Source organism: Gadus chalcogrammus, chromosome 14 (assembly GCF_026213295.1).
Source record: "Gadus chalcogrammus isolate NIFS_2021 chromosome 14, NIFS_Gcha_1.0, whole genome shotgun sequence".
Classification (NCBI taxonomy): domain Eukaryota; kingdom Metazoa; phylum Chordata; class Actinopteri; order Gadiformes; family Gadidae; genus Gadus; species Gadus chalcogrammus.
Genome location: NC_079425.1, coordinates 10,745,931 through 10,760,492, shown reverse-complemented (window position 1 = coordinate 10,760,492; position 14,562 = coordinate 10,745,931). Strand labels below are relative to the sequence as shown.

General features: G+C 43.4%; 1 protein-coding gene across 7 annotated transcripts in view; it reads right to left on the bottom strand.

Moving 5' to 3' along the window:
• sox6 (SRY-box transcription factor 6) overlaps positions 1–14,157 on the bottom strand; it is a 136,242-nt gene extending 122,085 nt beyond the window's left edge. For 6 of the 7 annotated variants that reach the window (XM_056607953.1, XM_056607955.1, XM_056607956.1 and 3 more), the window contains exons 1-2: positions 13,790–14,157; positions 11,198–11,289 (exon numbers count right to left, since the gene is read on the bottom strand). The gene's annotated coding sequence lies outside the window, so the exon portion shown is untranslated. The other variant, XM_056607954.1, reaches the window with a different exon arrangement.
• Positions 14,158–14,562: the final 405 nt, after the last annotated feature.

Here is a 14,562-nt window from a genome sequence, read left to right as displayed (position 1 = left end):
GACAAAGACAAGCAGAAGAACAGAAGTCCTCCATTGGTTTGAGCTCATTGACTCACATACTGAGAAAAACCAAAGGTCAAATAAACAGAATAACATAACACACGCACATCGTGCCATTGTGTAAATGGGGAACTGATTGGTGCATATGCTCTGCTCGGGCTCGGGTGGCATTTGTGGTTTGTTTTTCACAATTAACATTAGAACTGGTGCCTTTGTTTGCATTTGTATTTACAGGTCCAAAGATCGTTTGTCTTTTATGAAACCTGACGTTTTTTCAACCAATTCCAGTCAAGTCCTTTTAGGAGGAGGGCAAAATGATCGGTTTGAGAATATTTCTGCCTTCTTAATCTTCTAAAGAGGGAAATGATTTAAAGGGAGGACACAAATCTCCTGTGACATGGCAGGCAACTGTAGGCCAGCCCCCCCCCCCCCATCCCCCTTTCTCCACTTACTCACCCCGCGCCTCACCCCCACACAGCCACACACACACACACACACACACACACACACACACACACACACACACACACACACACACACACACACACACACACACACACACACACACACACACACACACACACACACACACACACAGATCAGCATTTCCCTCTCCTCTAATTTCCCACACCCCCTCCTTGTTCTGCAGGCCTGGGAGAGCGGGGAGAGGGAGAGACAAGGGTCTGAGAGCAGGCGTCTGGTCGGGCTTGTCCCTTTAGAGGAAACAAATGCAGTGTTTCAGTCACTGATCACTGGTGTAATTGAGTCTAACACTCTTTTTCTCTGGGTTGAAATAAAGAGCCTTTGAAACGAGAAGGTCAATTTACCTCCACCGTCAGGCAATAAATAAGTCAAACAAGGTAAGGGGCTCCTGCCGGCATATTTCACTGGTAAATTCAATTAGTGGCAAAACTGGAGATGTGTGGTTTTCTATTGGACTCCCATCCTCCCCCCTCTCTCCCTCCAATCCCCCCTCCCTCTCTGCCTCCCATCCTCCCCCACTCTCTCCCTCCCATCCTCCCCCACTCTCTCCCTCCCATCCTCCCTCCCTCTCTCCCTCACCCTCCCTCCCTCCCTCTCTCCCTCCCTCCCTCCCTCTTCAGAACGTTGCACAAGAGGGTTGGCTGGTGGTGTCAGGGCAGACTGACCAACCCTAGATCCCACCTGGAAGAGGGTGACTGGGGGACGACTCCCCCCCTCCCCCCCGCCACCACCACTCAATTAGGGATACATAATTGGAATTTAAGACCAAATGTTCCAGTGATAGTACAGCCAAGACATGCCTCTTAGGTAGTGCATTAGAATCAATGTTTTGATACCACTTACTGCCACTAACTGATAAATTCCAAACCTAATATTTTAACGTTATCAAGATGCCCACATTGAGTTTGCACATAATGTAATTCAGCCAAAGCAAATACCTTGGGGAGAAACGTTAGGGAGTGGAACACTCAGTGACTTCTATGCTCACACATATAAATATGTCTTGAGGTTTTTTATGCCATTATGCATGGCATCCTATAGAGCCATTGTGCATTGATTCTAGTTCACGGAAAGGAAATGGGCATGAATCAAAGCTGTAGCCTGGCCCGGTTGCACAGAAGGTGGTCACAAAATGCATGGGACAAGAGAGAGAGACAGAGAGACAGAGAGACAGAGAGACGGAGAGAGGGAGAGAGAGAGAAGGAGAGAGAGACATACTCTGAAACCAACTTGTTACAATGTGGCCTTTGTGACATAATGCAGTCTGCGTTGCAGATTTTTTGGAAAATAATCCAACATTTCCTTGTATGCATATCCAGCAATAACATCTGACATCACATCTCGTACTATATATTCCATGGTCCGTGGACACATTTTACATGTAGCGTAGGGTGGCAGGGGAGAGGAGGGGGTAGAGAAAACATAGTGAAACTGTTATAATATACTGCCCGTGCCACGGTGGAAGCCAATTACACCGTGGCACAGGCTACGGTAAAGATGAGAAACCTAGCAAGCTAGAGCCAGCGCGTGCGTGGCGTTCGCGCACACTTTAGCATAATAATAACACAAACCAAGTGCCGGGGTACTTCAAACAAACTGCTCTTGCGTACGTCTGCTCTGTATCTATATCTACGTGTTATTTTCTTGGCTGCTGTGTGAAAAGCTAAACATTAGCCGTGGCGATAAGGGTGTTGAATGTGTTTTAAACAAACAGGCCCAGCTGCTGTAGCCGGGCCCCCTGAAGCAGAACAAAGAATAAGAGGAGTGGAAAAGCATCTCTGGGTATCTGTATCAGAGTGACGGCCAAATAGTTACATGTGGTTGGTGTTCACATTATTGAAAGCACAACAGGTGGGTCCTGTGACACACTAGACATTCTTGCAGCCAGTTAAACACATGCTTCCCATTATTTTAGGAGGAAAACTGTCAACGCTCCAAGGGAAAGGGTGAGGGCTTTACTGACCGCAGCCATTCATCGCAGAGTGAAATCTATCAAATATAACACATGGACATACATCGTAATACAGCGTGTGATTTCAACAACACGTTACGATGATGAAATTGTGCCTTTGTTTAACAAATGAGACATTGGAATGGGGCTAGTGTAGAGGTGAGGGAAGAGGTTGTAAGTTTGCTCAGAAAGACACCTTTTTGATGATATTTTGGCCTCCTGCACCTGATCTCACTCAGCCACAGTGAACACTTGGAGGCAATCAGCGTTTTGCAGAACATGTATCCAGCCGAAGAAAGAAAAAGTTAATCATTTAGTGGATGGATCATTTAGAAACATGTTCTGTTCAATGTTGAACTGTCTACAGCATACAGCCAGAACAGAAACATCGAACAATTGATGCTACAATTAACGGACATAAATATAGCACTAGCAACACTAGAAACACTAGCATGTATATTCTAACAGTGTGATTGTGTTGAAATCGAAGGTAAAGAATCACAAAAGGTGAAAAAGTATGTGTGTGTGTGTGTGTGTGTGAGCAAAAACATGTTGAGTGCATGTTGAATGCATGCATGTGTCCACAAAGCCATGCGTGTGCCTGTGCTCAGAAACAGCTCCCTTTAAGTTGGTTTAGCAGTGGCCTGACCGAAAAAACTCAGAAATCGAAAAAAAGAAATGCCATTTTGTTTTCTGAATAGCCTTGAGATAAGCAGTATCCAGCAAAAGAGTGAGAAGTTTGAGGGTATTACAAATACCTCTTAGAGCGCAGAAGCCTATACTGTACAAATCAATGGGGCAATAGCCACGTACAGCAGTGTCATTTTAAGAAGGAAGTCAGATGTGAAATTGTAAAATCGCAAAGCCCTTCTGACTATGTCCTGGCCCCATAACATTCACACAAAAATAATTTATAAATGGCGATGGCTATCGCATGCTTCACACCCTATACGTTCATTGTGGTGAGAAGAAAATAAAAGACATATTTATTTGCACTTTTAATTTACACAGAAAAAATTATAGTAAAATGGGCCCATTTATAGATTAGTTTAAATATTGCAAACGTTACAGCTCATCACAAGGTGTGATTCTTTGGAAGAGCTAGCCAAGGTAAACCAGCTTTAGCTGCACGCTTCATGTGTTTTTCCTGTTCAATTGGCTGTGAATGCATTCGCATTACTCTTGCATGCCAAACTTATACCCTACCAAAACAAGAGACATGTCGGGAACATCGATATGCATTAATATCAATATGTTGTTTCTGTTCAGACCTCTGTTTGTTTTCTGTAATCAATGAGGGCCGCAAATCACTGAAGAAGGGTTATCAGATTTAGTAGATTAAACAAGAGAAATATAATACATTTAAATTAGTCAGGTGAAATTCTATATAAAGGACATGAAATACATTTCTTCATCAGTCAAAGAATCAACCACATTAATCTTGTTCCATATACAAACAGACATACATCCATAAATACACATATGCTTTGTCTCATCCTGAAACAATCTCTCTCTCTCTCTCTCTCTCTCTCTCTCTCTCACACACTCTGTCTCTCTCCCTTCCCACACGCACATTCACACACACACTCACACACAGACACAGACACAAACACAGACATAGACACACACACACACACACACACACACTCATGGTTCTGCTTGTCTATTCTCTGAATATTCATCCCATTTTTCCCCATCATCCGCAGCCCTACTAATCACAGTCACTTCCCCTTTAATCACAGGGCTCTAATTAGGTCCTAATAAACCATTTTGCCATCCTCTCTGAGCGCCTCAGTGTCACTCACACATCAAACCATGAAATACTGCATTAAGGAGGCCGTCAGCCTCAAAGAACAACCGCCTCCAGTGGTACTGATACGGATACTGCAGGCCCACCCTCTTACACTAATTGAAATTATCGAAAAGCTCCTTGCACATGTAACACTTGGCCATGCCTGAAACCGTGGCTTGAAGTACGGCAGTCAAAAAAAAAACAGAGGGAAAAGACGATGACTATTCCAGAATGGAGGCTCTGCTGGGCTCTGTGATATTGTGTAATTGTTTAAACCTGAGTGGATATGGCATCAGGCCTTGCGCATGCCAGGTTCTGCCAAAAAGAAGAAGGAAAAAATTGAAAAAAGAAACAGGAGGCTGCTCCCTCCTCCATCGCTGCTTTCTCCTCCGTTCTAATTCAGTCCAGCAACACTGGCTCAGAGGAAAGCCTCAATGGTTGCATGTTCCTCCTGGTGCTCCAGTGTTGGGGATGAGGATCACTGACCACAAGTTGATAATGATGACTGTTTAATTAGAAGCCTTTCTCTGGGCCGCAGCCCAGCTCCTCCACCCTGCAGATGGTGACCAATGCATTTAGCTCTGGTGCTGAGGACGAGGAGGGCGGACGCACCTCCCAGCTCCACCCTTTTAACCAGCGACATAAAGCCTGCTCCCCTGGCTGCCACCAAACCGCAACCATATGCCTCTGCCTGCATATATATATGCACGCCACTCTTTGACGGACATATGTTTCAGTACACTGGTTACTGTGTAAGGGTATCTTTGTGTAGCACGTGTTGAATTTGTATTGATATTAAAAAGACGATATGAAGACGTATCCAAATCCTGTAAAAACATCACCATCTTAAACATGGATGTCTTTATAGGTTTATGAAATTCACTATATCTTCAAGATGTCTGGGGATTTAAAACTGTGCCAGATATTTTTTTGTTTCTTGTCTGTAGTGCAGAGGATCTCACCCGTCTCTCCAGATATTAAGGGGCAGCTGTCTTTTAACGGCATAAATCACTCTGCCAATCATACCTCCTCACAGGGGTGTGTGTGTGTGTGTGTGTGCGAATGCGTGCGTATAGGGGTGTGTGTGTGTGTGTGTGTGTGTGTGTGTGTGTGTGTGTGTGTGTGTGTGTGTGTGTGTGTGTGTGTGTGTGTGTGTGTGTGAGTGAGGGAGCATGTGTGTGTTTGTGCATGCTTTACTTGAGTGTATCTTAGCATGTGTTCCTGTATATGTGTGTGAGCATATGTGTGCGCTTGTGTGTGCATGTGTATGCATGTGTGCATGTGTGCGCGCGCGTGTGTGTGTGCGTGTGTGTGTGTGTGTGTGTGTGTGTGTGTGTGTGTGTGTGTGTGTGTGTGTGTGTGTGTGTGTGTGTGTGTGTGTGTGTGTGTGTGTGTGTGTGTGTGTGTGTGTGTGTGTGTGTGTGTGTGTGTGTGTGTGTGTGTGTGTGTGTGCATATGGTTATCATGTGGTGGGTGGCGTGTGCCAGGGTGGCTGTCCCGTAGAATTGTCAAAGAGGCTCATGGGAGATCCCTGACGGAGCCAAACCACAAGCCCTCTCTATCATTTCAGCCGTTCGTCCTTTTTTGGGCTCATTCAAAAAAAATAAAAATACTGTAGACCATACGCTTGTGGGTTTCTCTTGGGTTTATTTTATTCTGTCTTTTTGATGCTGATGTTGTTGATTATCTGTTATCTACATATTTCTTTTGTTTACAAATGATAGAACTAGCAACTCGCAGAATTTAGTGCATTTCCATGCACGGCATTATAGAAATAATTGTCCTTTGAAACACTTTAGCGTTTATTGAGGGAAATGCGCTCATGTGTCAGATTAAATTGTCGTTGCACCAATGCCGCCTTAAGACCAATACTTCTCACTCTAAGATACAGAACAACAAAGAAGAACACTGATACAAACAAAGAGTCTTGCAAATGATGAAAACAAACTTCTGGATTCATTCTGCTAAATAAATGTTTTACAATGACGTGAAGCGAGGTTACCAATCCAAGTGATGTTTTCTATAAAATACATACATGTATTGATGGAAAATACCTGGTTTTGGTTTAATTCATCAGAGTTCTAACCACACAATTCTTTTGCTCACTTTGACTTATTTGGCAAAGCCCATTTTCCACACAAAAACTGTTGAGAGCCGAATTTTTGGCTGAACACAACCTTTCCTTTCCATTTAATTTCCCTGCCTGATGCAGACGTCACAGCAGCTGTTCCATAATGCTAGCACATGAACTATCCACGTTTCCATTGCACTGGACTAATGCTAAATAACTAGCGGTTAGCATACTGGAAGAATGTTTCAAATAAATAAATGCGTAATGCTACTTGCTAATACTTAGTGTGACAATCCGTGATAGTGTAAAATGTCTGGTGGAACCTTTGTCGTCATAAATCGTAGTGCGGCATTATGTTAGAATCTTCACTGAACCCAATGGCTCTTTGATAATGATGTCACGACATTCAAAAAGCCTTCCAATCAACACAAAAACAACACCAGAATTGCTTGCACATATTCCCTGATCCTGCATGCATACACACCGGCGTGTAGACGCTAACACTCAGTTTGATGTGAGCACAAGGAACACACACACACACACACACATCGCAAACACACACACACTTAGTCGCCATATCTAATCTGCTAAAAGTAATTTGCCAACCAAGCGGCTTCCGGCTGGACGGAGAGGTGAGGAGGAGCCCAGATTGTCTGGCGGAGTCACAGCCATGGAACATATTTTACATCTCATGTCAGATCAGGCTGGCAGATACCAGGCGAGCTGTCAGCCTCTACCAACTGGCTAATGTCTAATTGTTGGGCGTCCACGGTGAATGGGGACGTATGAAAGGGCGCTGGGAAATGGCTCTGCTCTGCTCTGGAATTCACAGAGGCACCGTGAAGAATTTCTGCTTCAATAACAAATTTAAGCGCTGAATTTATATCATATTTGCCGGCGACCTTTGAAGCTGTTTGGTTTAACGGCATTGGCTTGTGATCATCTGCGTTGCAACCAAAATCATTAATTCTAGCTTGACGCATTAATTCAAAACTAAATAGATATGCTTTCTTCTATGAGATGGAATCAATTCGAATACAAACAAAGCTATTTTTAAACAAATGGAAATGCCCTCCATTTACTTTATGACTATGTGTATCACATTGTTGTGTATGCTATATACATGTAATACGTGTTGTAATACATGTGTGATGGCTAGAGATCACTCACACTCTACTGCCAATGTAAATCCAAATGTGTTATTTCATGGAATCCCTTTGTGCTTCCCCCCAAGCCGGCTGGCCCATGGGAAGTCTGATCCAATAACAATTGGGGGAATCACAAGGAAAGGGTTGTTCTGCAGCCTTTTGTGTGAGGGGAGCAAAACGGCCCACATTACACTAATCTCTTTTCCCTCGTTTGCTCACAAGACACAGAGTCAGATCTTCAGAGCTTCTCCAACTCCACGAGGACGACATCACAAAGGGCCATCCTACAATCCAATAAGGAGCCGTTGACCTCGGCCTCCGGCTTCGTAATGTGGTTAGTTGACAACAAGGTCGCTTAGGGAGAAATACATGGAATGTGCATCAGGAAAATGTGCACTTTCCCATCGGTTCGTGCCCTGGTTAAGTGAGGTGGTGTGGGTAGATAAATAGTCAAACTGGGAAAATATTAACACAGTTTTTGATCAGGTTGAGGTTAAGAGAAACGGATTGCCACGTACACTTGCTGTCCTTGAAATGGGTTTGATAGACTTGCAAAGGCCATGCAAACGAGAATTATCTATTGGTATGTGTGTGTCTACGGTAAATGTTATGCGTGGGATGTGTGTGTGAGCAAAAGTGTCTGCGTGCGTGCGTGCGTGCGTGCGTGCGTGCATGTGTGTGTATGAGGATGTGTGCTTTTTTGTGTGTTTGTGACATGAGCGTGTGTGTCATGAGCATTTGTGCATGTGCATGCGTGTGCATGTGCATGTGCATGTGCGCGCGCGTGTGTGTGTGTGTGTGTGTGTGTGTGTGTGTGTGTGTGTGTGTGTGTGTGTGTGTATGAACATGTGAAAGAACTCAAAAATCCACCACATTTTAATTACTGCCCGGCTTTACTGTGAGGTCCTTTGATATGGAAATAGGGGCAACCATCTTCACACGGGCATGGTACAAATCTTCATTTGATTCATAAAAACAATGAGCCCGACTAATTCATCCACCTGATTACAGTTGCAGACCTGTGTCAAACGCACGCGGCCACCAAGACCCTGCCAATTAATTCTACATATAAATGTGTGATCTCAAAAAAAAAAAGGGAAAGAAAAAGAATTCAATAGAGGCTATTTACCATATCCAGGACTGTTGCATTTTGAAGTCCAACTTAATTATGCACAACTATGCTATGGACTAAAGAAAATGACCAATTATTCTGAGAAAAACATATTTAGTGGGCGAGTGAATGGTACAGATCAAAATGGACCACTTACGGCGACGTGTGCAATTATAATTTTTCAATGAAGAAATGCATATTCAAATGTGAGTGTGCTTCTTATCTTCTAACGACTTAATGTCAGCAGTACTGATAAAGCAGACGGACAGAAGGAGGTCGACCTCACAGTAAAACAATCCTCTTATAAAACACATACGGAACTGTTCCCTAATCCATTACAGTAGATTAACCAAAGGAAAAATAATTACGAAAGGAAAATTGGTAAATATTAAATGTGCCTTTGAATCAAATGGCATCAAATGAAACACTCAAAGCATAACTAAATGTATGGTGTGAATACGGACCTCATGCACAAACCCTGATAATCCTCAAATCCAATTGATTCCTTCATGTCCCTGACAAACGGAGGGGGGGGGGGGGGTCAGGGTGGAGGCTGCTAGGATGGGAACAGAGCAGAGGCAGAGTGGAGGTGCTCTGGATTTCCCATTGTCTGACACTGATGCCTGACTGAGACTTTCCTTCAATACTTTTAATGATGCTCATCTATTGATATGTGTTTTTTTCCTCTGACGAGATGGCTGCATTCAAAGGAGCAGGAAGGTTGTTTTTTATTTCACACAAGGTTCTTCTCAGAGACTGTGTGTGGAACGACATTCATGCTTCCACGATATGACGCATTTCCAAGTGAAGACAGATACCAAGGAGGGAATTTAGAAAGGAGGGATCTGAGAGAGGTTTATTGATCCTTTTGGGATTGGATTCGCGACGGCAGGAGAACTAAGACGACGGTCCAAAATGCATGTCTGCTGTGCTCGGTACCACACACAAACACACACATGCTCGCACGCTCACATACACTTCTTTTTTTTGAGGCAGACACACACTCAAACACTGTGTGTTAAGTCAAACACGCACACACACACACAAACAATCTCACTGTCATTCACAGACACACACATTCACAAACACAGAGGACATGAACTGTCAAAATAAAGAGTCCATGTCTGTTTCAGGTTAGAGAATGTCATCAATTGGGAGATTGTATGACGTCTTGATATGATGAAACGTTTTCTCTCGGAAAAACTCTCTCTCGCACTTGCTCACTTGAAAACACAATTGGTCTTATATACTACAACATCGTATCGGATAAAAATAAAAAAGAACTACAGATTCCTCGTCCAGGACCATAAAACAGTTCAAACACTCGAATGGCAAGAGTGCAGGATCGCCAAATTAGGGATTCAGTGACGACAAGGCTGCGTTCCCAGCTGATCATTGTTCCAATGGGCCGTTATCTCAAACGACGTAACACTTAACAAAGACAGATGCCAAGACATGTGCTTCCACATTTAGTATCTCCGTCATTCCCCCTCCCCCCTCCCCCCAGCACCTTAACCAGACCTGCTATTGTTTACCTCCTCGCGTCTTGTTGATCATGAGGTCTGCTCTTACTGCTCCACATGCCCCCACTGGCTGGAGGAGACCGGGAGGCTTGCCTGGTACCTCAGCCCCCTCCGGCCCCCCTATTCACTGTTGCTCTTTGCCTGCCTGCCTGCCAGGGGGAGGGGATAGTGGTGGGGGTGGGGGGGTCTGAGGAATAACTACATGATAGACTGAGGCGGCTGAAGAGATCTAATACATGTCCGGGACCACCTCTTTTGATTTTGACATTTTTTCAATCAAAGCAGACGCCAGGGACAATACGCTATTCCCAACAAGGCACTTACAAAAGCATACACAAAAACACACACCCACACCCACACCCACACCCACACCCACCGTTGCAACCGTTTTCCGGAAAATATATAATTTGATGGTATGTAGCATGGTATATTTGTAGTAGGTTCAGAATATTCTAATTATTTTCATGAGAATAATTATTTTGAGTATGTTTTTTTAATATATTTATAAATGTCCAACATGATATCTAACTGTGAGATACATTTTCAGAGCCAGAAGAATATCATAACACACTCCTCTGTTGTAGGTTTTACTATAGCAGAACAAAAAAGTATTTCACTGCACAAATCAAAACGTTCACGTTCTATATAGGCCTATATAAAAAAAAATATTCAAACAAATCTCTTTATGATTTTTTCTTTAGTTACTACAAATCTGTATGTATCTGTATGCACGTCTGCAGTCTGACCTTGATTAAACCTTCAAATAAATTTCAAAGAATTTTTGTGGGCTATCTTGTGTTGTTTCATGAAAAATTATTAATCATCTTTCTTGACAGAAAAGAATATTGAATCGGCATAGTGAAAACTATGGGGTTCATTGCAAACGCATAGCTTTACGTTTAAAAGTATACGTTTAGATGGGTTTTAATGGATACCTATAGGCTACGCTGCGTGATTTGACAAGGAAACCTAAAATCATCTCACTTCAAAAACCGCAACTGATTTCACAATTGTAAATAATAAGCGCAGTAAATGGGGACACGTGGCTGGTTATTTTCTCAAGCGGAGTCTGACCACAGTCAACGAGATGAGGCGTAATGATAAATACTTGAACTTACTGGCACATGCGTCCGCAAGCCTCTCTATTCAGGTCCAATCCGGAACTTTGCTCAGCTGCAAAAGTCACCACGAGATCCACTTGCAGAGAATCCTAAAAAAAAAGGGTACAATAATTGTTAGGTCAGATGTAAAGTAACTGTCTTAATCCAAACACTCTAGGAAAAAAATCACGGAGCTAAGCTCAAAAAAGCACAGTGCATATAAAATAAAAACGTAAGGATTACATTTTCATTCATGAAGCCTCAATACGAAAAGGTGGAGAGTCGCTAAAAGCGACATGTCCCTAATAAATGAGCAGGGTTTCAATCGAGGACGGCAGTGGGTGTATGATATATATAGCGATCAAATGCTTCAAACACTTTCAGTTAAACTCTAAAGTGGTCGAAGAAATGATGGAAAAACCAAAACATTTTTTATTTTTTTGATTAATGATTGTTCAAACGGGCTTTGAAACATGCAAGTCACAGCGTGTGCAGTCGCGTCATCAATAGTCGGGTCATCATCAATAGACATAATTGCCAATTTTCCCCTCTTACTTTTTTTTAACAGTGGCGTGCTGCGCTGCGCCGCCAGAGACGCGCTCCTATAGAGCGGGACAGGGCGAGCGTCCCTGTATAGCAGCCGGGACAATGTGCTGAATGGACAGTCTAATTATACATGTGCCATTTAGACTTCCATCGGTCTCCAGTACCACCTTACCTTATGAGGGAACTTGCGCTCACAGCTAACAGCAACTGTTCAAAACAAAATACCATTACGATATCAACTTTACTGCGACATACGAACGAGCGGCGGATTGTTTTCCCACTCCGTTGAGTTTGTGCGTGCGTGTGTGCGTGTGTGTGTGTGTGCGTGTGTGTGTTTGCGTGCGTGCGTGATCATGTGTGCGTGCGTGCGTGATTTAGTGTGTGTGTGTGTGTGTGTGTGTGTGTGTGTGTGTGTGTGTGTGTGTGTGTGTGTGTGTGTGTGTGTGTGTGTGTGCATGTGTGTGGGTACGCGTGTTCGTGTTCGTGTGTGTGTGGGGGGGGGTAACACGACGTGTTATTAAACGCTATTAACAAACGCCCTACTCTCTAATTAGGAGATTTTATTAGGATGTCTAAACATGCCAGAGGTTTAAAAACAATTGTTAGATGCTTATAAACATATTTTTTCCCCAGATATAGTTAGCCCCTAGGCCTAAATCCAAGTTCATTGCTGATTATATTATTTATATAATTATTATCATTATTATTTGGTATAATTATTGTCATTTTATTTTGATTAAAATGTCAAAAAGGATATTCTTCTGTCGCAACTTTAATGTTAAATATTTTATTATCGTTTTCATCATATGAATTATTTTTTGTAATTGTAGGCCTACCAAAAAAAGAATAGGGTTTATTGCGCAAGACACAAGTGGAGCTCGCTGTGTCTTCCTCTGTGCAGACCTCTCTGCGAACCGTCCGTGTCGGAAGACAAGTTCATTTAAAAGTTTAGACGAGGGAACATAAATTATCCCTCTTAATTGATATATATATATATATATATATATCAGAAGCACGATATAGCCTATTAAACTTTTCGAAGTTCTTCGCCTGATATCCTACATGCGGGTGTCCATATGGACTCCTCACTACATTGACAAGCGTCTTGATTGTTGGGGTTTAATTTATCGCTCTCGCATTCTTCTAAGGTCAAGTCGCCTAACCCTCCAGAGAAAGTTGGGGACGAGCACATTCCTACGGCTAAATGGGGACAAAAGTGCTCGGGTCTGACATTTCCAGAATGTACCCCCTTCCTTTGTCCGGCAAAAGACGCGAGCAGGGGTTAACGCAAATACAACCAGATACACCGATACAAATAATTGAAGGAAGATTCAAACATCCTGGTAAAACCACCCACTATTCTGGAGGCATCCAGGGAGAGGGTAATGCACATGAACGTCACTCTCTAGATGAATACCGCATTTGGACCCCAAATAAGTACCCAACCAACCGCGGAAAGTCAATGGACATCTCAGGGGGCACATTAAAGGCTGTCAACACGTTTTATAAAGTAATGACAATATGTCCGCAATGTTAACTATTGCTATTTAAAAAACATAGCTGACACGGGATGTGACATGTTGGGTCACGCAGTGAAGTTACAGTACAAAAGTATAGCCCTCTAGTTCCGTGCGCAGAGGATTCATTAAGCGCACAACTTTGTTTTGCAGACATCCCCCCCCATCCCGTCACAATCACTACTAAGTTCACGTTAAATAAAGTAAGAGTTGGCGCGTCTTTGGTTTATTACGGTAGGCTATACAAGAGTTCCAAGAGTAGGCTATAAAAGATGTAAAGTTAAATTGCGCCGCTCGAGCGTCGCGTTTGCTCCTGTTCCCGTGAGAGCGGACGCGCTAAATAATAAAAAATGTCCTTTTAGATCTGACATTCTGTCGTAGGCTCACCTGTTAAGTTCTCACAACTGGCTTCTACTTTCGCTCCAATCACCCCGACATCAAGTGCGCTCAACAACCGAGGCATTCACTGACACCACGCTAGCCCCTAGTGAACTCCCGGTAAACACGGAGCTGTTGTTAAAGTAGCCGAGAGAGAGAGACACTTTACCTTGAAGACTTGGTGTGTTGGAAAAGAGGGGGGTGAAAGCAGGTCCTTGCTTCTGCGTTATCCCGCCGTTTTAAAAACTACTTTTGCAGGAAAAGGTTCAGCTGCGCTATCTGTTGAGCGGAAACTAAAGTGTGTTTACACGGGAGCGCGAGAAGGGTATCCCGCTCTTCCTCGTGGAGTTCAGCTGTCAAACTGCGACTATCTTTTGTTGTTATCTGTTCTTTATCTCATCCCTCTCGCTAGGCTAAGACAAGAGAAGACGACGGTTAGAGCTGTCAATCTTGGCAATCAATGCGAGCAGCCATGTCGCAAGTATTCAAAGCATTTCCCGTCGTGCAACATCAGAAAGTGAGTGGCCGAGGCATTGATCTGAGGAAGGCAAAGAGGCAGGACTCCCCCCCCACCCCCTTCTGCCCCCTCCCTCCCACATGAGATGCGCGCGAGCAAGCGAGCGAGCGAGCGAGAGAGATAGAGCTAAATGGAGAGAGGGAGAGAGAGAGAGAGAGAGAGAGAGAGAGAGAGAGAGAGAGAGAGAGAGAGAGAGAGAGAGAGAGAGAGAGAGAGATCAGAACTACATTGAAGACAGTGGAGGCGTTTGTTGCCGCGCACAATTGACGTGCTATAATAGGTTAAGTGTGCTTAGATGTCCATCAGTCAGTCAACACGAAGGTTATGAAGTTTATGATGTGAAGTTATTTCAGGATCTAGACACTATTGTCATTATATGTATTTTAAGACAGTGTTACAAATATAAGAGTTTGCTCCATCACTTG